The sequence below is a fragment of the Akebia trifoliata genome, chromosome 11 (assembly GCF_017979445.1).
Source record: "Akebia trifoliata isolate Shusen 1 chromosome 11, ASM1797944v1, whole genome shotgun sequence".
Lineage (NCBI taxonomy): Eukaryota > Viridiplantae > Streptophyta > Magnoliopsida > Ranunculales > Lardizabalaceae > Akebia > Akebia trifoliata.
In genome coordinates, this window is record NC_141385.1 from 30,509,413 (window position 1) to 30,530,470 (window position 21,058).

Sequence of the window (21,058 nt, forward strand, 5' to 3'; positions counted from 1 at the left end):
TGTTCCCACGCCTGTTATTGATCATCTCTAGAAAAAAGATGTTGCTGGCTCTCATTGATGACTAATTGCTTAATTGGTGAAGCTCAAGGCGTACGAAATCTACATTTGGTGGCACTGATATGTCAATTATCGACCTCAGCTGAGTGCACACTTCAATAGCTCCATGAACAGGGCTAGAAAAGAAGTTGCCTATGAGGTCTTGGTTGATAAGAGCATTTGTCAATGGCTACCAAGACTTGCTGGGTGAGAATGTAATCAAAGCATGGGGCCCACTTCCTTGATCCCAATTGTGTTGTTGTGGAATAGTTATCAACCATGAAAGATACTCTATGTGCATGCATGAAGGGATTCAAAGAATCCACCGGCTTGATCACACCTTCATTGATGATCTCCGAGTGTGAATGCCCCTTCTTCCTCAATATCTTAATCTGAGTTATTAGGCATGTTAACATGACAAAGTCAACTAAAAAAAATAAGCACAATTAAACCATTGTTAAGAATTAATCTTCCTGAAAGAAGGGAATCTTGCCTGAGCCATCATTAACACTACGTAAACTCCAACAGTGAAAGGACATAATGGACCCAAATCATTAGCTGGCCATGTTGATCGAATTCGCTCACTAACTTTCCACATCCGCGTTTGATCAATCTTACCCATTGGAAAAGATTGCAGACCATCTTTTTCTTGTTAGGAAAAGAACACACATAATATGTCACCAACTCCATTTTACTTTAACTCGAAATTGAAGGAATGACCTTGAAGACAATAATAGAACACTAAAAGGTCATAAGCTTCAAAGTAGCCAAGGATAATGGATGTAATCGAAGTCTATATCATTTGAAAAAAAAGATGTAGTGAGGGATAAGGGAATGAACATACATAAAATCGACGCCCAACCAAAATAACGTTTCGAATCTCACTCCTGCTAGCCACATCCTCATAACACTCATACAGGATATCCATACAAGGATAATATGAGGCATTGTACATTGCCTGGAATTCTTTTTTATCATCCTTTGACAAAGAGTTTTATATAGCTAACATGCCTTGTTAGAATGAACAAAACTACAAATCTACCATAAGAACTTGTCCCCACAATTGGCGAAACAAGATACAGAGGGAAGGAAATGAAACCTCAGTCGAGATGGTTTTTGATATGGTTCATGTGATGCTCTCAACAGTGTTCTTGTAAGCTAGCTCTTCGCTCATTCCATTCTCAATATATCTTCTGAACAAAGACTCCACAATTCCATGCACAGCCCCAAATAAAATACCTACAAGTTGAATGGGCAATAATCAGATGAGTATGTATTAGCATAGAGGCAAAAAAAAAAAAATTTGGACACAAATGAACTCACCTTGTTCCCCAAAAATGTCACTCTTGTACTCATGTTCTAGAGTAGTGACAAATGTAAAAGGAGAACTAAAGGCAACTGACCACTCCAGGGCAACCTCTGTAGCTCTACCATCAACATCCTCTACAATAAATAATATGAGCATTGAGTGAAAAAATGTGAAAAATTAACATGTACAACATAAATTAAAAACTGAAAAGGACAACACAAAGGGGAGAGGTATATACCTGGTGGACGAAACTAGCATTAATTCTTGCACCATTTATCTCTTTCCCTTGAACATATAGTCTCTTCACAGATGGGCCCATTCCCTTGTGAAATATCAATTGTTGCTATCATCACTCCAACATCAGAGGAACCAACCTTATTTTCATTTATTGTTAAAACATTCATAGAATTTGGAGAGGACGACCTTTATAAGCTCATTAGTATCAAAATCTAAAACAAGATCAAACAAAATAATGAATAACGAACATTTCTTTAATGATACAGAAAAGTAAACAACAAATTAATAATTAATGCATAACATAAGAAAAAAATATCATAATCAACACTTGAATGATATTTTCTTCACCAATCAATTCGTCAACTACTATCAAAAGTATATTGTTTAAATGTTATAACCATATTGAAACACCCTTAAATTAAAAAACACATAATATTCAAACTTTAAAAATACTAAAACTAAAAGTTCATATGGATCCATAACGACGTAAACTCAGTCAACCAAATTGATAGCATTTACAAAAAAAAAAAAATAGTAGGAAGGATATGCATAATAAAATATAACAATTGTATTATTTGCCCTTAAAGGATGATAACTAATCTTTTACACAAACTAAAGCATCCATAACTTCGGGACTCAACGTAGAACGAGAATCAATGATTATTTTACCTCTACTACTAAATATTGATTTCGATGCTACCGTAGATACTGGAACTACCAAGATGTCACAAGCCATCCTTATAAGTGTGATAAACTTTGAACCATTACTTTTCCACCAAAGTAATATATCAAAACTCTTTTTATCTTCACTTAGTGGAAATAAGTCTTCATCTAAGTATTTATCCAACTCTGTCTTTGGAACTTGCTGTAAATTTTGAGAATATTTTTGGATACATTTCTTGAATTCTTCTTGTATCCTTGAGTTCTCAATAATAGAACTTCTATCATCCATTATTCTCAAACTATCTCCAATCGAATCACTAGCTAAATTAATAGAAGAATTATCTGAAATAACATCCTTGAAATATAATTTATTCATTGATTTCTCAACTTTATTGATATGCATGTTAGCATTTTTCCCATAAATCCTAGAAAACACAAACTCAATGAATTCCATTTTACAACATGGATCAAGGACCACACCAATGCTCATCAACAAGTTGCTATTATTTCAATATTTGTCAAAATTTTCAATCATTTTGAAAGTCATTTGATGTACATAATCATGTTCAGAGACAAGTCACTAAATGATGTTATTATAAATATAACATACACTTTTAAAATATAAATTAGTCGTTGGATATTTAACTCTTGAGAAGTGAAGAGTATTATAATAAAATACTCTCAAATAGTCACAAATAACTCTCCCCGCTTCCCATTCTTCTGAAGATAGTAAACATTTGTAATGGGGAGCCAACTCCGCTAATCATTCATTTGTTGAATGTACGACTAAAGCACTGTCAAGTATCAAATAGATAGAATTCCATCTGTTTGGCACATCCCTGGATACTCCTTTCCAGTCAACCTAGTATGGGCCAATGCACTTGCAAATTTTTGACCTCTAGATGCGGAAGATTTTACGAACTTTACACTTTCTCGAATCTTATTCAAAATTTTATTAATCTTTTTAACCTATTTTGAATAATTAAGTTTAGAATGTGAGTACTACATCTTGTATGAAATAAGTCATCATTAAATACTAGCAACTCTTTAGAGCATAACCTATCTTTGAGGTCTTTTGCTATTACATCATTCTTAGATTGATTATCTACTGTGATTGAAAATGTCTTTTTATTAATATTTTAATCCAATACTTTTGATTTGATAAATCCACTCAAAATTTTTCCAAAATGTGAACCTTGAATTAATTTAAAAGATATGATTTTCTTATTCAATCTCTAATCATTGTCTATGTAATAGCAAGTCAGGTAAGAATAATTGAGTTCTTGATGATCAGATGTCCATAGATTTATTGTGAGACTATATCGAGAAGGCAGTTGATCAAGCAAATCTTATAACCCAATTTTCATTTCGTTATAAATTTTATTAAATCAGTCCGTCTTGTATTTCTGGAATAAAACTTGACCATAGGATTAACACCATTGACGAATAACTAAAAATACTTATGCTCATTCATATTGAAGGAATAATCATACTTCACAATCATTTACGCAAAATCTATTTTACTTGTCTCAGGATCATATTTTCAATTTGTCAATTTTGTAGGTTCTTTACTAGATTATGTAACAGACAACAACTGTTATTTGACATCTTTATTTGATCTTCTCATACATGTATTTATGTGATTCATCAAATATGTAGTTCCTTTTGAACTAGAACCGTCAAATGTCCTTTTACGATATACACAAATTACTTGAATCCTCCCGTCCCCCAATATCTTTTAATCAAATTCTAACCATACTTTTGACCTATTTTTCTAACTTTTAGTTTCTAAGGATGTTTTATCTATAGTATCGATTAATGGAATCATATTATTTATATGTTTATCATCATTACAATCATCACCAATCATAGGAGAAAAGGGTAGATGCAATACTAGAAGTTAAATTAGCTAATTGATTAGACATTTTCTTTATAACCTACAAAATACCAACAACATGTATATCATACTTAGATATTTGGATTACTAATTGAATTATCGAATAAAAGATAATAATATTCAACAAAGGGGATAAAAACTCAAAAATAAAATACCCCCACCTAAAATTGTAATTTACTTAGTCTTGGCATATTATCAAACACCCTTTTCAAATTACAACCCCAATATAAATATTTCGAATCATCCATAACTACTCAATTAAAATAAAGTTTAAAAAATTATAAAACAACACAAAACAATACAAAAATATGAGTTTTTATACCAATAAAATAGTCTCCAAAATTGATTTTTACACCATCAAAATAATCTTAAAAATATGAGTTTATCCCCATCAAAACAGTCATAAAAATCTGATTTTTATAGTATGAAACTCAATCCCCAAAGATCTAATTTTTTATACTATTAGAATAGCTCCAAAAATTAATTTTTATGACACTAAATCAGTCCCTAAAAATAGTTTTTTAACACTAGAAGTAGCAAAAAAATAACTTAGTCTCAAAAATCAAAATCTTTTACATCATCACAACAACTCCAAAAATATATTTTTATAGCGTTAAACCAGTCCCAAAATCTAATTTTTTGTTATAACAAAATAATTCATAAAATCTATATTTTTTTAGCATCTAAGACTAGTCTAAAAAAATTATTTAAAAATGTAAAAACATGCATCAAAGATGAAGATTTACACTTCTAAGCAATCCTCAAATCTTGGGTTTTAAACAACAAAACAATCCTACCAAATTAAATATGAGAATTTTTTGTTCTTTGGATAAAATTAAACATAAAACCTACTGAATTGTACAATAGTTCACAGAATTAAAGGGATATAATCATCCTAAAAATGAAAATTTTATTCAAAAAAACAAATTAGAGCTGGAATTCTACCAAAAAAACAAACAGAAGCAATGCAAAGAAAATATATTTAATAATGAAAAGAAGATTAATGAAATATAAATTGCAAGTTCAGCAAAGAAATCAAAGACGAGGAAATCGATTTGGAGAGAGAGAAGAAAATAAGAAGTTTAACTTGGGCAAAATCGCTAAGAGTTTTCAAATAGAGGGAGGGAACGATTCTAATGTCGGTACTCAGGGTGAGGCCGTGACTTTGAGGGACTACAGTCGCAAGGATGAAGTGAGGTCGTGAGGTGATAAGGGGATGAGCCGTTGAGGTTGTTAAGAGAGAAGAAATCAATTTGGAGAGGGAGAAGAAGAAGAAGTCTCGAAGAACTTTCAGAGAAAGAGAAAAAGAGATTCCAACGTCGTTACCAAAGGTAAGGTCGTGACCACGAGAGGCTGAGGTTGTGAGGTGATGAAGGGCTGAGTCGTTGAGGTCGTTGTAGGCAATGAGGGGTTGAGATATGTGTCTTAAAACTCGAAACGTAAGTCTGTAATCTGTTCGAGAGAACTTCTAACCCTAAAGAAAAAAATTCATTTATTTTAAAATAAAAATAAAATCATATTTATTTATTTTCGATTTCAAATTGGATATTATCAAATAGAATTTATCAATATCTGAATTCCTATCCGAAATATTATTGGATATTCAAAATTATTCGAATCCAAATTTGATATTCAAAAATTTCAAATAATATCAGATTTTTCATATTCGAATTTGGATTTTGGCTATAGGCCTAACTTTATTAGGTTTAGTAAAGAGCACCCCTCTTCTAGGGATGACACTATAAAATAAAGATTGGGGGTCATTACCAATTCCTTATTCTAATTAGGAGAATCAATTAAATAGTCATCTAATCAAACTAATTAAAAATCAATTAGACTTAATTATAGGGCCCACGAGCTCAATAGGAGAAATCTGTTTCAAGTTGTGCTGATTGCATTTTTTGATCATATTTGACATTTAGTAAGATCTTGCCCTTTTAAGGGGATAGACTCAATCTATTCGAGAAAGGAATGTGATTTAAGAGTGTCCTTCCTTATGCATTATGCGCCACCTTTGATCTGGAGATCCGAATGATCTAAATTTGATTTGATAGAATCGAGTTGGAAGGTTAGTTGTACAATTTTTCTTTTGTGAGTGTTTGAAATATTCTATGAATTGCATACTTGGTAGATGATTTAAGAGTAACACATTAGAACCATTGGATCCTAAGATCGAACGTACCATCAGTAGAATCTGTAAGAAACCATTATTAAACATGATGGGTGATCAAGAGTGAATTCTCAATGAGCTCTTCAGTCCTACTTCTACCCCACCTACGTGCATTGTGTTTCCATTAAACAATGCACTTAAATTTGAAATTAGGGTAGTCACCATAAATATGCTCCCTAAATTTCATGATTTAGAACGTGAACAATCGTTCAACCACCCCAATCAATTCTTGACCATATGCCAAATCTCTAGAAATCAGAATTTAGATAAGGAGAGTGTTAATCTCGTACTATTTCCAGTATCCTTGGAAGATCATGCAGCTACGTGGTTGAACTCCCTAGTTTTCAATTCCATAAATTCAAGAAATATTCTATCCAAAAAATACATGGTCAAATTTTACCCAGTGGCCAAAATTGAAAAAATAAAAGATGTAATTAGGAATTTTAGAAGGTGTCTAGATGAAGAATTTTCTCAAATTTGTGAAAGATTCAATGATTTGTTAGTCAAATGCACACACCATGGCATTGATAAAACACAGTTAGTACAATACTTCTACCAGGGATTATCAATGAATCAACATACCTTAGTTGAGTCAATGCATAAAGGTCAATTCATGAATCAAATTCCCAACCAAGCATATGATTTTTAGTTGAACTACCCAAAAGTGCTCAAAATTGGAGTATTAATAATGGAAAGTTCGCTAGAGAAGATCTTATTAAAAAGTCAGGAATGTACGAGATGAAAGTAGATCTTGATATCAAAAATGTTATATCCAGTCTAGTGAGTGGTATGCACAGTCTTACAAAGAAACTAGATACTTTTAGCATCTCAACATCCAACCTTCATTATAATTTTCGTTCAATTTTGCAAGTTTCAGTAGAGTAAACTTTTTTATGTGTCTTGTACAATGACAACGACCATTTGGTTGAATGTTGTCCTAACTTTTCATATGTTAAGGTCGAATAGGCCAATGTTGTTAATAACTATAATGCTTTTTGAAAGTCCAATCAAAATTCGTATGGCAAACGTATCATCCAAGTAATAAGTTTTATCTGAATTTTTCATACAAATAAAACAAACCTATTCAATCTAGTGATCTGCTAGGTTACAATAGAAGTTATCCTAAACAAACTAGTCCTTCCATGAACTAAGCCATTGTTTCACAAGTTTCATATCAATCTTGACAATCTATTGAATATAAAGCCATAATTTTAGATTCCATGCCCAATTACAATTTATCTGACCAACAACAGTCATCTTTAGAATCTATGATGGCAAAGTTAGTGAAGCAGTAATAACAACTCCTCCAAACTCAATAGCAGACTAACCAAAATCAAAATCAGATTAATCAGGTTACTGCTCAGTGCATAGCTAAGATGAAAGTTTAGTTGGATCAATTAGCTCTTTCCCTTGGAAGTAGAGAGAAAAGGCAATTCCCCAGTCAAATTATTTCCAATCCTAGAGGTCAACCTACGATTTTCAAGGATCGAAAGGTCAATAAGAGGTAAGAAGCCATTCAAGAATTCAACAAGATTTTGTCCAAGCTATCCACATCTTAAGATCAGGAAAGAAGGTGGACAATAAGGTCTAGCCTATTGACAAAGAATATGATATCCCAAAGAAAGACAAAGTTCAAATAGAAGAAATCATAGAATCTCCTAAGGAGAAAGAAATATTTGGAGAAATTTCTCAACTAATTTTTAAAACTCCATTTCTCCATCGCCTTAAAGATAATAAGAAGAGTAAACAATTTAAGGGTGTCCTCAAAGTTTTTCATTAATGGGTTGAGTAGAAGAATTTAAGAGAAATTGATCACGTATCAATACACAAGCTTACATGTAGTCATAAATAATGCCCTAAAGACAGAATTTTGTATGCTTGATTTTCGTACTTTTTCTCATCCTTCTTATACCAACAATCAGAGGTCTAACTTTCCACAATCTCCCTCCCCATCTTATCAATTTTATCCATCCCATAGTCAACCCCCTTATGACAACAACAACCATGTTTCCACCTCTCAAACTCCAACTTCCATCTCTTAAACCCCACCAACCTAATCCCTATGCACACCCAAAGTAAAATAGGTGTTTTAAGTATAGGAAAATAGGCCATACCTCCGAAATGTGTAGGAGGAAGCACATATTAGTAGCTGAAACTAATTATTAAAATGACAAAGATGACCCCTATGTTAATAATGATGCGACTAACATTTTTAAGGCTTATGAGGAGGACGAAGGTGAACATCTAAGTTGTATTATTCGCAACTTATTATTGGTACAACATATTAATACTTCAATTTGACATAATCTTTTTTGAACTACATGCAAGGTGCAAAGCAAGTTTTACCAATTAATTATAGATAGTGGAAGTTCGAAAAATATAATTTCAAGTTACAAAGTCGTTGCACTCAAGCTACCCACTATGCAACACCATACACCTTATTAGGTAGGTTGGATGGACGATAAATGCAAGAAGAATGTGACAAGACAATGCTCTCTTTCTTTTGGCATTGGACAATATAAAGATGAGGTTATCTGTGACATTGTCCCAATGCGAACATGCCACATCCTCTTGGGAAGGCCTTGGCTTCATGATAATGATGTCACCTATCAAGGAAAAGCCAATACATATTCTTTCATACATAATGGTGTCAAAGTAAACTTACATCCTTCCTATGCCAAGCCCAAGGCTTTCCACCTAGTTAAAGAGAAGAGAACATGTTTTCTTTCTACCAACATCAATGAGGACTTAAAGAAAACAACCAAGTATTCGCGATGATAGTGCAACCTTCCAATCAGGACTCTCCTACTCAAGTACAACCCTTCCATGCAAAATTTTCTTGTGTTCTTCCTCTGGACTTTTCAAATTCATTGTTTTGCATGAGAAACATACATTACCTATTCGATTTGGTACCCGGAGCAAGTTTCCTAAATTTACCCCATTATAGGATGAGTCTAAAAGAACATCACATATTAAAGGAACAAGTGGAAGACTTACTTTCTAAGGGTCTCATTCAACCAAGTCTTAGTCCATGTGCAGTTCCTACCTTATTGGTATCTCAAAAGCATGGTATATAAAGAATGTGTATTGATAGTCATGCGGTGAACAAAATTACTATAAGGTATCACTTTTCAATTCTAAGACTTGATGACATGTTTGACATGTAATGGGTTCAACCATCTTCTCCAAATTTGACTTGAAAAGTGGCTACCATCAATTATAGATTTGACCAAGAGATGAAAAGAAAATGACCTTCAAGACCAAGGATGGTTTGTATGAATGGCTAGTTATGCTGTTTAATTTATCAAATGCGTTTAACACTTTTATGTGCCTTATGAACTAAGTACTACAATCCTTCATTGGTAAGTTCGTTGTGGTCTATTTTAATGATATCTTAATCTATCCCAAATCTAATTCGGAGCACCTTCTACATTTACAAACTATTTTTTAGGCTCTTAAAGCTAACTATCTTTACATCAACTTGAAAAAATACCACTTTTTGACGTCTTTAGTATTTATTTTGGGTTACATGGTCTTCAAAGAGGGCATACACGTGGATGAAATGAAAATTACAGTCATAAAGGATTGACCTTCTTCAAAATTAGCCTCTAAAGCTTAAAGTCTTCATGGGTTATCATTCTTCTATCGGCGTTTCATTAAGGACTTTAGCTTTATCGCAACACTTTTAATTGACACATGAAAGAACAAAAAATTTACTTAGACTAATGATACCGAAGTTAGCTTTCATCTCTTAAAGGCTAAACTTACTTCACCCCTATTTTGACACTTCCTTGCTTTAACAAACTATTTGAAGTCCATTGAGATGCTTTCATACATGGAGTAGGAGCTATTTTATCTTAAGAAAAAAAGTCTATTGAATTCCTAAGTGAGAAGCTAACGAAAACAAGACAAAAGTGAAGTACATATGAACTCGAATTCTATGCCATTGTTCGTGCTCTTAGAAAATAGAGGAATTACTTAATCCAAAATGAATGTGTGATTTATTCAGACTACCAGGCTTTGAAATTCATCCAAAATCAAAGTTCGACCACCCGCATGCATTCTTCATGGATCACCTTGATTTAGGAGTTTAACTTCACTATTCAATACAAATATTGCCTCAATAATAAAGTTGTTGATACACTAAGTCGTAGTCCTTCTCATGCCTCACAAAATAAAAATTATTTTCTCATTACTATAAGGAGAATATGATAGGCTTCAACTTCCTCAAAGAACTCTACATTGACGATTCAGAATTCCAAGTTATGTGGGAAAAATACAACTTGGGACAATAAGGTACTTCAGATTTTGTGGTTCAATATGGGTTTCTCTTCAAAGGAATAAGGTTATGTATTCCCAATGGTTCCATTTGTCACATCTTATCAAAGAGTTACATGGTGGCAGACTCTCGAGACACTTTAGAGGGGACAAGACCATTGTACTTGTGGAAGAACAGTACTTTTGGCAGTCCCCCAAGAAAGATGTTGTCTATCAATGCCTTATATGCCAAAAAGGAAATGACAAACACAAAACACTGGTTTGTACATACCTTTACCAATCCCTAATAGCCCTTGGGAAGATTTTTTAATAGATTTTGTACTTGGAGTACCTTGAACACAATGAGGCAACAATTCCACCTTTGTTGTTGTTGCCATATGACTCACGATGGATAAATATAGCCAATCTCTTCTTTTGTGAAGTTGACTTGATCGTGACTTTAAGCTTTTGAGTTAGTTTGGAAGATTTTATGGATTAGATAAAAAATTGAACTTAAGTTTTCAAGTATCGCCCATCCTCAAACGGACGGACAAACAGAAGTTGTGAAATGCACTCTTAAAAACTTGATTGGGTGTCTTTTTCGTGATAAACCAAGCCAGTGGGACTTGACCCTTGCACAAGCTAAACTCACTTATAATTCAGTCCCTAATTGTTTTACGGGCTACACACCATTCTACATTGTCTATTCCAAAGTGCCTAATCATACTTTAGACTTGGTACAACTTCTTTCTCACCCCAACTCCAATATAGTAGTGAATGATATGATTGAGAACCTTCACAAGTTCCATGGACAAGTGAAGAAGAATTTTGAAGTTTCTAATGAAAAGTACAAAACAAATGTTGATAAGCATAGACGATTTAAAGCTATGAATAAGGATACTTAATCATGGTTTATCTTATACTTAGTCATGGCTTATCTTAGTAAAGATCGTTTCCCTGTTGGAACTTACAACAAGACTAAGCTAAAGAAAATTGGGCCTCTTCGTATTTTGAAGAAAATAAATGATAACGCTTATGTGATAGATTTGTTTGATGATATACACATATCCCCGACATTCAACATAAAAGACCTCTATCTTTATTTTTTGGAATATGATTTTTTTACTCTTACACCAAACTCGGGGATGAGTTTTCTCAAACAAAGAGGGTCTGATGTAGGACATCTATAATCCTAGTTAGAGTTTTATTATGATTTCTATTTCTATTTCTACTTCGAGTAGAATTTTTATTTCATAGTTATATTAGGAATACAATATCTTGTTAATTTTTAATTTGTTCTAAATTTATTTTTATTATTTAGGCTATAATTAGAAACACTTAGTAGTGTCCAATTTGAGTTCTAATAGAATTAGAAAGTTAATATTATATTATAGATATGTTAGAAATATTAAATTTTAATATTTTAATAGGATTCTAAGTTGTTATGATGGAGTTATCTATATAAGGAGTTCTAAATTCAAAAATCAATTCAGTTATCTTTTATCTTTTAATTATTTTTTAACTTTATGTTTTATTTTCTTTCAAGCTATTATTTATTTATCAATTGAATTTATTAATTCATATTGATTTTGAGTGTTCTATTGAACACAACCTATCGAATCTATTGATTTATACGCTTCCATTGCGTCACAAAGAAATGGATGACTGCACCTATCCATGACTATGAAATATTGTAAAACTCTATGCGAATGATAGAGCTACATGTTAGGATGATACTGCAAGTGGGAAAATATGTCGATAGGTTACAAAAAGTGAACATTATAGTGACAATGATGAAGGTAGGAATATCATTGATGATATTGATTAAATGGTAGTACATAAGTTTGTTGTGTTACAAAACGTCAATGATGTGAATGGTAAGCAAACTTGTCCAACAACTCCGCATGAAATAACTTCTAAAGTGCCTAAAAAGTCTACAACCTCTTACATCCAAAAGGAGAGTAAATATTTTCCTTGGATGATGAGAAAATAAATGAAGTAGTTAAAAAAATTGCAGTTACCATGAAATAAGAAAATAAAATCCATAAGGAAAAAAATGATATTCTTCAAAGAAATCAACCATATGTGCATAAGGAGGAGAAAATTTATGATAAGTTGATGGAATTAGTAGATGATCGAGAAACACATATTAGGTTATAGCTTCCTTATTGGAAATCCAATTAGGGCAAGGCCATGCTTTGGTTCTCCAGTTGAGGATTGTGCGTAGTTCTTATTTTTTCAATTACAAAGTGGTGGAATTATTTGATAACTCGGTTTTTGTTATTGTTTCAAGATAGTGATGCTACTTAATTATTATTGTAGGGACAATATGTAAATGATTTGATAATACATGGTCGCTTTTAGTATATGTTGTTATCAAATATGAATATCTGTTTGATGGGATAGTATGGAGGGATACTCATTTATGATTAATTGCAATTATAATACACTATTATATAAATGTAACTTAAGAATTGCCTATAGTAATTTTCTCTTTTATTCCTTTATGAAATTTAACTGTAGACATGGGTTTGTTGTTTCTAAAGATCTTTACTACTTGGATTTGGAGTAATCACCATTCTTTTTTAGAAAAGGGTGTGAATGGGCATCCGAAAAATAATGTCAAAAATTTATTTTTATTTGCAGTGACTCTTATACAGATAAGGGTGTTGGTCCACCTAAGATATATGTAAGAGGGTCCATTTTAGATAATAAGGGAGGTGTTAGGCACATTATTTCCTCCACGTTGGGTGATAATCTTAAAAATTGATCATTTTAAGAAAATATAAAAATGAAATAAAATCAGGAAAACAAGGATTTTGTACCCTTAAATATAAGGGACTTTAATGTTGGCTTAAATTGTGAAGGTCATCTCATTAAGAAAAGAGATTGTGGTGCCCCGCCAAATGCTAACACAAATCCCTATGTCAGATCTCGAGATAGTAAGTGGCACTTCAAAATTTCGGCATGGTCTCCTCCGTTTATGTTAGCATTCCAAGTTGATTCAACCTGCACCTAATAAACAACATACAATCCTGCATATATAAATACAAAATATAATACTAGTGGAAGCCTATATACATCTAATAACGTACGAAAGATCAAAGTGCGGAAGAATAACCAGAATACAGGATTATACAAATATTTCTCACTCTAACAAAAGTCCTAACCTTCAGAACAAAATCTATTACTTTTAGACAATCGACACCACTAGGGACTATAACCTCAATACTCACCAAGTGACGAACTCTAACTGTATATCTGACCCACCAGATGATTCTCACTCGTGCTCTATACCTGCCTCGCCAAGCTTCGAATCTGAAACTAAAAAAATGGAGAAGGAAAATGTGAGTAACAATGGTTATCCAGTAGGGAATCAAACAATTTCTGCCAATAACCTCTCCTAACATGAACGAATAAACATACTAAATCATTTTAAAATATGCAAAGTTTTATAGAAGAAACTACAATTAACTGGTATATATAGCCAATGATTAGCAACTAAACATTTTAAAACTCACATTAGATCTTTTTATACAAATCTAATTGATTAAATGGAAACATTAAACATGCATTTCAGTTTATATATCAAAATAAGGCAACATATACATAATACACAATGGTGGAGTAGTGGAATTAGAGAGTTGGGATTCACGACTAGATTGCTCCCAGTCAGGACATAGTAGTTCCTAATTTTTTGGCTGGTCGCTGTTTACCATACTTGTGGGACCATTTATCTGGCTCAGGCTGGCCGTTTGACGTGACTGTAAACAATGGGTCTTTTTTTGATGTGTCAAAACATTCAACTACTATAGATTGTTAGTGATCACTGACTAATCATCTTCGTCTATGCCTATCAGGCGTGCATGTGATTCCCAAATATACAAATCATTCGTATACGACTACCTTTACATTACAAGTTCACTGGTAAATATAGAGAAGAATAAATCCGGATTTCAGTTGTGACTCCACTCTCATACGCGTCCTATACCACGTATGAGCTTGGTGGTCCCTATCGTACATCCCAGGATAGTACACCACTCCGGATGATATGACGTACTATCCCTTCAGGCATTCACAGACTCTTTAACAGCTCACAAAGTAGCTACATATATATATATATATATATATATATATATATATATATATATATATATATATATTATTTTTATTTAAAAATAAAAGAGAAATTAACAATACAAGGTTGAGAATGGATATCCAGTTTCCTACCATGCAACTGTGGCCACATGGCTTAAAATAAATAACAGAACGAAAAAGTAAACAACGCCTCACGCTAACAGAAAGTAAATAAAGATGTAACCAGTAATATTATCCCTAGATATCCATTCACCAACCTACACACAACATAACAATGTAAAATGCAGACATCACCCCTCGGGTATGACTCTGATATTTTACCGTTTCACACCATTTTTCCCTTTTTTCGATTTTTACCATTTTTAATCTTTCAAACAAAATATTCACTTTTTGATATTCATCAACTCAATTTGAGTTCATTAAATATTAAATCATTTTTTTCCAATTATGAAATTCATTTTTATCAATAATATTGAAAAAAGTATAACACTCAGATCAAAACGGGGTCCAAGCGGTGCACAGGACCCAATTGACTGAAATAGCCCGTTGAAATATCCTAGCCACGTATAATTTGTAAAAAAAATATAATTAAACATATCAAATATGCAAATTCTGACATGAATTTGAAATAACCGATGGAATTCTATATTTTTTTTAAACTCACCATAAATTTTTAATAAAAACCTAAATGCAATTTTCACAATCTACGATTACTAATAGAAATTGATCTACGATTACTAATAGAAATTGAGAGTTCCTTACAATCACTAGGCAACGAAATTGAAGTACATGTGCGAAAATCGAGACGGATTGGATTTTGAAGCGGCTGATTTTTTAATATGACCCGGTGGTTTCGAAGATCTCAATGCCATCGTCCTTTCTCCCTTCTGCGGCGGAAGACGGTTGACCCCGAAACAGATGAAATCCGAGGTCGAAGTTACAAAATTCCTATATAAAAATACGACTGATTTTTGACGATAGAGGGTGAAAAAGATGAGAAAATGGAAGGAATTTAGGTGGATTTTATAGAGAACGAGGCTGCGGACGTTTCTCCCTTCTGCGTCGGACGTCGACGGTGAACGGTTCGCGACGAATCGGAGTTGGAAGATCAGGATAAAAACAAATTTAAAAAAAAAAAACATGGCTGGTGTTGGACGGGTTGGGGAAGATGAATAGTGAAAAAAAAATAATTTTTTTTTAATTTATATAAAGTCTCAGGATGAAATCGGTATTTTGGCTATTGTTTCAATCGATGATAACTTGACCGTTCGGACTCCAAAACTAACAAATGGATACTCTATTTTATCAAATTTTTCGTTCCGGATCTAATGGTATGGAAAATTTCTATAAATTTTATCTCTAACAAAAATTTACATTTTTACCCTGAGGTGACCCCTAAAATTAACGTCATTTTCATTTTTGACGATAATTCGACTTTCTATACTCCAAAAATAACAAATAAATAGTCCATGTTCAATAATTTTTCGTTATGAACCCAATGGTATAATCGAATCTTAATAATTCTTGCTCTAGCAAAAAATTACTATTTTAACCTAGTCCGACCTTGTAGACCCCCCAATTTGAACGGGCCCTCACTCGAAAGGGCCCAAAAACAGTGTTTTTCCAATAATTTGGCCAACGGGCCTCGATGGCCCAATTATCGAAGTATGACACTTTCGTCAAAAATCAAAGCCTATAAAACCTTTCAACAGGTTATTAGGTCCACCAAAGGGACCCGGCAAGCTCACATCTACCCCACTCCATGCAAAATGTTGATTTTCCAACAAAATAGGCCAACGGGCCTCTAAGGCCCAAAACGCTGAAAAGTGGCAATTTAATTGAACCAAGGCCCCTAAGACCACCCAATGGTCTAAGGGACCCATCAAAGGGATCGGACCCATCCTATGTTATCCCAACCTTTACCGCTCCACGCTTACATCCAAAAAATCGATAAAATCCTTCAACGGACCCAAAAAACCCGATTCGCCAGCATGTGGCATTTTAGTCAATCTAATAAATTCTAAAAATAAAAAAAGATAAAAAATGGAAAAATGTGAGACTTGGGATGCCTACCCTTCATCTACCTTCCATCGCCCTACCTCCGAATTCGCAAACACCCTAAACCTATTCAAGACCCATGGACCCTCAAATCTACAAAAACCAATTTCCCACCTTACCCTTAACTTAAAATTGATCTCATATCACCTAAATCCTAAAGTGAACCCATCTTAAAAAATCCAACCCACAAACAAACTTTATCTAAGCCAAAATAACCTACAACCCTTTAAAAGCCCAAGCCCAATATATTATAAATCCACAAACCACTATCCATACCCAATTCATTATCCAACACACAACCCTAACCCATTAACCACTACCCACATCAACCAATCATCTTCTCAAACATCAAAAGATGACACATGTCATCACCACCCTTCACCTCCCTCATCTAATCACCTACCCCCATCACCATTCTCTAAACAAGCCATCTAACCCACATCACTTCCCTCTAAAATCACCTCAACCCATACCCTACCCTAACCTAACCTATCTCCATTCTCTAACATCAACAACCACCCACATCACAACCCATACCCTACACCCCCTAACCTATCATCAACCACCCACATCACAACCCATATCTACACCCATCACTTTTCTTAAAACACTCCAATGAAATCACCTCAACCCATACTCCCCTCATCATCAACTAACTAACCCATACCTCTATCTCTAATCAAACAACCACCATCAACCAATCAACCAATCTCATCACCACTCTCTCATCACATATGCCACATGTCATTCTCTCCTTTATTCTCCCAAAATCTGACCAACCAATCTCTTACACTACCTATCCCTCCAAATCTAAACACCTTATCCCTTTCATCAATCCAACACTCAATCAAACACCTAACACCTTACATCCCCACTCTCCCATCAACCATCACTCATCTCACCCTACCAAACACTCTACCCAAATGAATTTGGGTAGGATTCAAACCATTTGGATCAAAACCTCACCTATTTTTATTCTTTACAAAACTACCTTCAATTTCACTCCAAATTTCATACCCTCATCTTTAAAAAAGAATGTCATTACCCATTCTCCTAACCTTTAACCCCATTATACCCCAAAACATCCTCCCAACACCTATAAATACCCCTCCCCTCCTTCGAAAAATGGTTATCAAGTCTTACTAGAAAAAAAAGAAATCTAATCTCTACTCATCTCTTCTCTACTCTCATACTCTCACAATAATCTTCTAAAAAGATACACACTCTCTTACATTCCACTAAGGATTCAAAATGATTTAAGAAGCATAGAAGAAGAAGAAAAAAAAAAAAAAAAAAGGAGTGACCTTAAAGCTTCAAGGTGGGTTCGAAGTACACCCCCCCTCTCTCTCTATCCTCTCCTCCTCCATTTTCTAATATCCCCTTCTTCTTTTTCATTTTGTTTTAAATGAATAGTCCTTAAGGCTTAAATCTACAAGGGTTATCTCCATCAATGAGATGATCCTATGATCGAGCCGAAAGCAAACCCCTATCTAAGGTACAAATGCATCCACGTGGTATTTTTTTATTATTTATTTTAAATCAAAATGACCGAGTTATTTGAGGTTACCGCCACGTGGCGGGGAGAAAAGGGTGCCTAACACCTTCCATTTTCTCCAACCGAGCCGTTTGCCCAAATCCCTAGGTTCGATTAGTTCCTTATCCATCGCGAGTCACTAATGCCAAAAATGTCATTTAAAAAAAAAAAATGTCAATCGGGTGACCATTCACACCCACTTATAACATGAATGGTGGCGACTCCAAACCATAGTAGATGTGACCGTCGTAATGACGAAATCCACGTATCTACAGACCCGATAATCGAGGATTTTGTAACTTTTATATTCGGACTCGCATTTGAACATGTTTATAGGCTAAAGTATGTTTTTCGATCATTTTGAATCCACTGGTAAGATCAAATTTCATTAAAAATGATCAGAACAAGGTCCTACAGTTTTACCCTAAGTCCCACTTTCAGGATTTTCTCAAAATTCCACTATTTATTTTTTTCTTGAGATACGAATCGAAAACTCGGGGTGTTACAGAGACCCTTCTATATTTTTATCTTGAAGGAACAAGCTTTGAAAAATGTTGACTTTGCAATTGTGGGCCCACTCTTATTGGATGAAGAAGGGTCCAATCACCTTTAGCTTCAAAACAAATTTTGTGGTGTGTGCACAAAGAGTTTGAGGGTTCAAAATGATTTTTCTTTTAAAAGTGATTACAATCCTTACACTTTCAATCGAATCGAAGTTCGATTTATCGGAGGTAGGGGAGGGTACTTATTGCATCCTATGACCTTCTAAAACCAAAATTAAGAAAATGACAGGAAGGATAGGAGAAAGATATGAAAAGGGAAGAAAGGGAGAATTAAAATGAAAATCTTACTTTAAACCTACCTTGAAAGTTTTAGATTCCTTTTCTTTTCTTTTTTTATTTTTTATTTTCTTCTTAATCCTTGAAGGGGTCCTTTTGATCTTTATCTTGAAGTGTTGGGACTTTAATGATGAAAATAGAAGTTGTTCTAGTGTAGGGATTGAGATGTTTGTAATGTGAAGATTTGAGAGGGATGGACTTTAGGATTGATAGTTGTGGATATCAAAATTGTGAATTGAAAGATTCTTTAGAGGGATTGAGATGGGTGAGAGAGAGATTGAGAGTTGAGAAGCTTGAGAGATGAGATTCAAGTATTGAGGGATTTGTGAGAGAGTGGTAAATTTTTATAGATTTTTAAGGACTTTTTAAGGATATAATGGGGTGAAAATAGAAAATGATGGTAAATGACTTGGGATTTGTGAACGAGGTATAGGAAATTTGTGGTTAGGGGAGGGTAAACTTGATAAAAAGGAGTTGAAATTGATTACTTGACTCATATAGGTTGGATTTCTCAACCTATATGGGTTGAGTGTTAGATGAGTCTAAGGGATGTGAGTGTTGGTTGGAAGAATAATTATGTAAGGGGGGTAAGTATTTTGATTTTAAAAAGGTGACGAATATGGTGACACATGGCAAAATGGTATGCATGTGTATGCGTCAAGTGAGTTGATTAACGAGAAGGGGTGGGGTGGGGGGTGGGGGGAGTGGTATGGAGATAATTTGTAGAGTGTTTTGAGAAGAATGTAATGGGTTAGGTGGTGGCATGTGGGAGTAGTGATGGGGTGATTATGGTCAAGTCAGATTTGAAGTACTATCCTTAATTTGAGATCGTTTCCCAAGACTTGTTGAAGTGTTAGAGACTTTTGACATATAAAAGATTCGAAGTTTGGAGGCATAATTTGCTCTTGAAGTATGAAATGAACATCCCATTTCCTTGAGCTTAGGAAAAATGCTGATTTTATAAGGGCAACAATTAGGGCGCCAATAGAATGGAAAATAAAAAGAAATGTGATTTAGCTGTGAAACTATACAGAAATGAAGGAACAATCCTAAGTTGATCGAAAAACTAGCTTGACCATTCAAATAGCAAAAACATTGAGGTATTCATCAACAAAGTTCAAATCTCTAAGAGATTGAGGATTTTATATGTGTTATCAATCCTCCAAACTAGTTTTCCCACTTGAGAATTATTTTACTACAATGCAAAGAGGATATATAGCTCTGGCACTTGGCTAATATTGCTGGTATATTGTGTAACAAGACTTCTTTAACATGTGTGTGGTCGATTATTTCATGGCTCTAATTATTCCTTGGTTTATACGATCCTTGTGCAGTTCAAATGTCATTATGCCCAACATAATAACATTGATTCAATATATATATATTTTCCTTTGTTTTTATTTTCTTTAATGGAGAATTGTTATTTCGGCACCCCAACTTTTATTTATTATATTTTTAAATTACTTATCACATGCTATTTAAAGATTAAAACACATTCTTCAAGCATAAAGTTTGTTTCAACCTTACTAACCATTATAACACATTCAAACAACTGGCAACTTCAACAGTTATTTACAATTAGGATTAGGTTATATAAAATCCTAATTCTAGATTAAAAAAAAAGAAAAAAAATAAAAAATTCTATTGGCACCCCAACTTTTACTCTCTATTTTTATCTTTTGAAAATCATTCGATGTTTGACGTATGGATAATTATAAAAGCACCTCGTGGATTAATAAGGGCAACCCACACTGTAGTTGTATTGGTGTTGAAGAAGAAGAAATAATTTATATTGGCACCCCAACTTTTACTCTCTATTTTTATTTTTTGAAAGTCATTCGATGTTTGACGTATGGATAATTATAAAAGCACCTTGTGGATTAATAAGGGCAACCCACATAGTAGTCATATTGGTGTTGAAGAAGAAGAAAGAATTTCTATTGGCACCCCAACTTTTACT

At 33.6% G+C, this 21,058-nt stretch overlaps 1 pseudogene; it reads right to left on the reverse strand.

Moving 5' to 3' along the window:
- Positions 1 to 61: 61 nt before the first annotated feature.
- Positions 62 to 1,664, reverse strand: LOC147391247 (ketol-acid reductoisomerase, chloroplastic-like; annotated as a pseudogene).
- Positions 1,665 to 21,058: the final 19,394 nt, after the last annotated feature.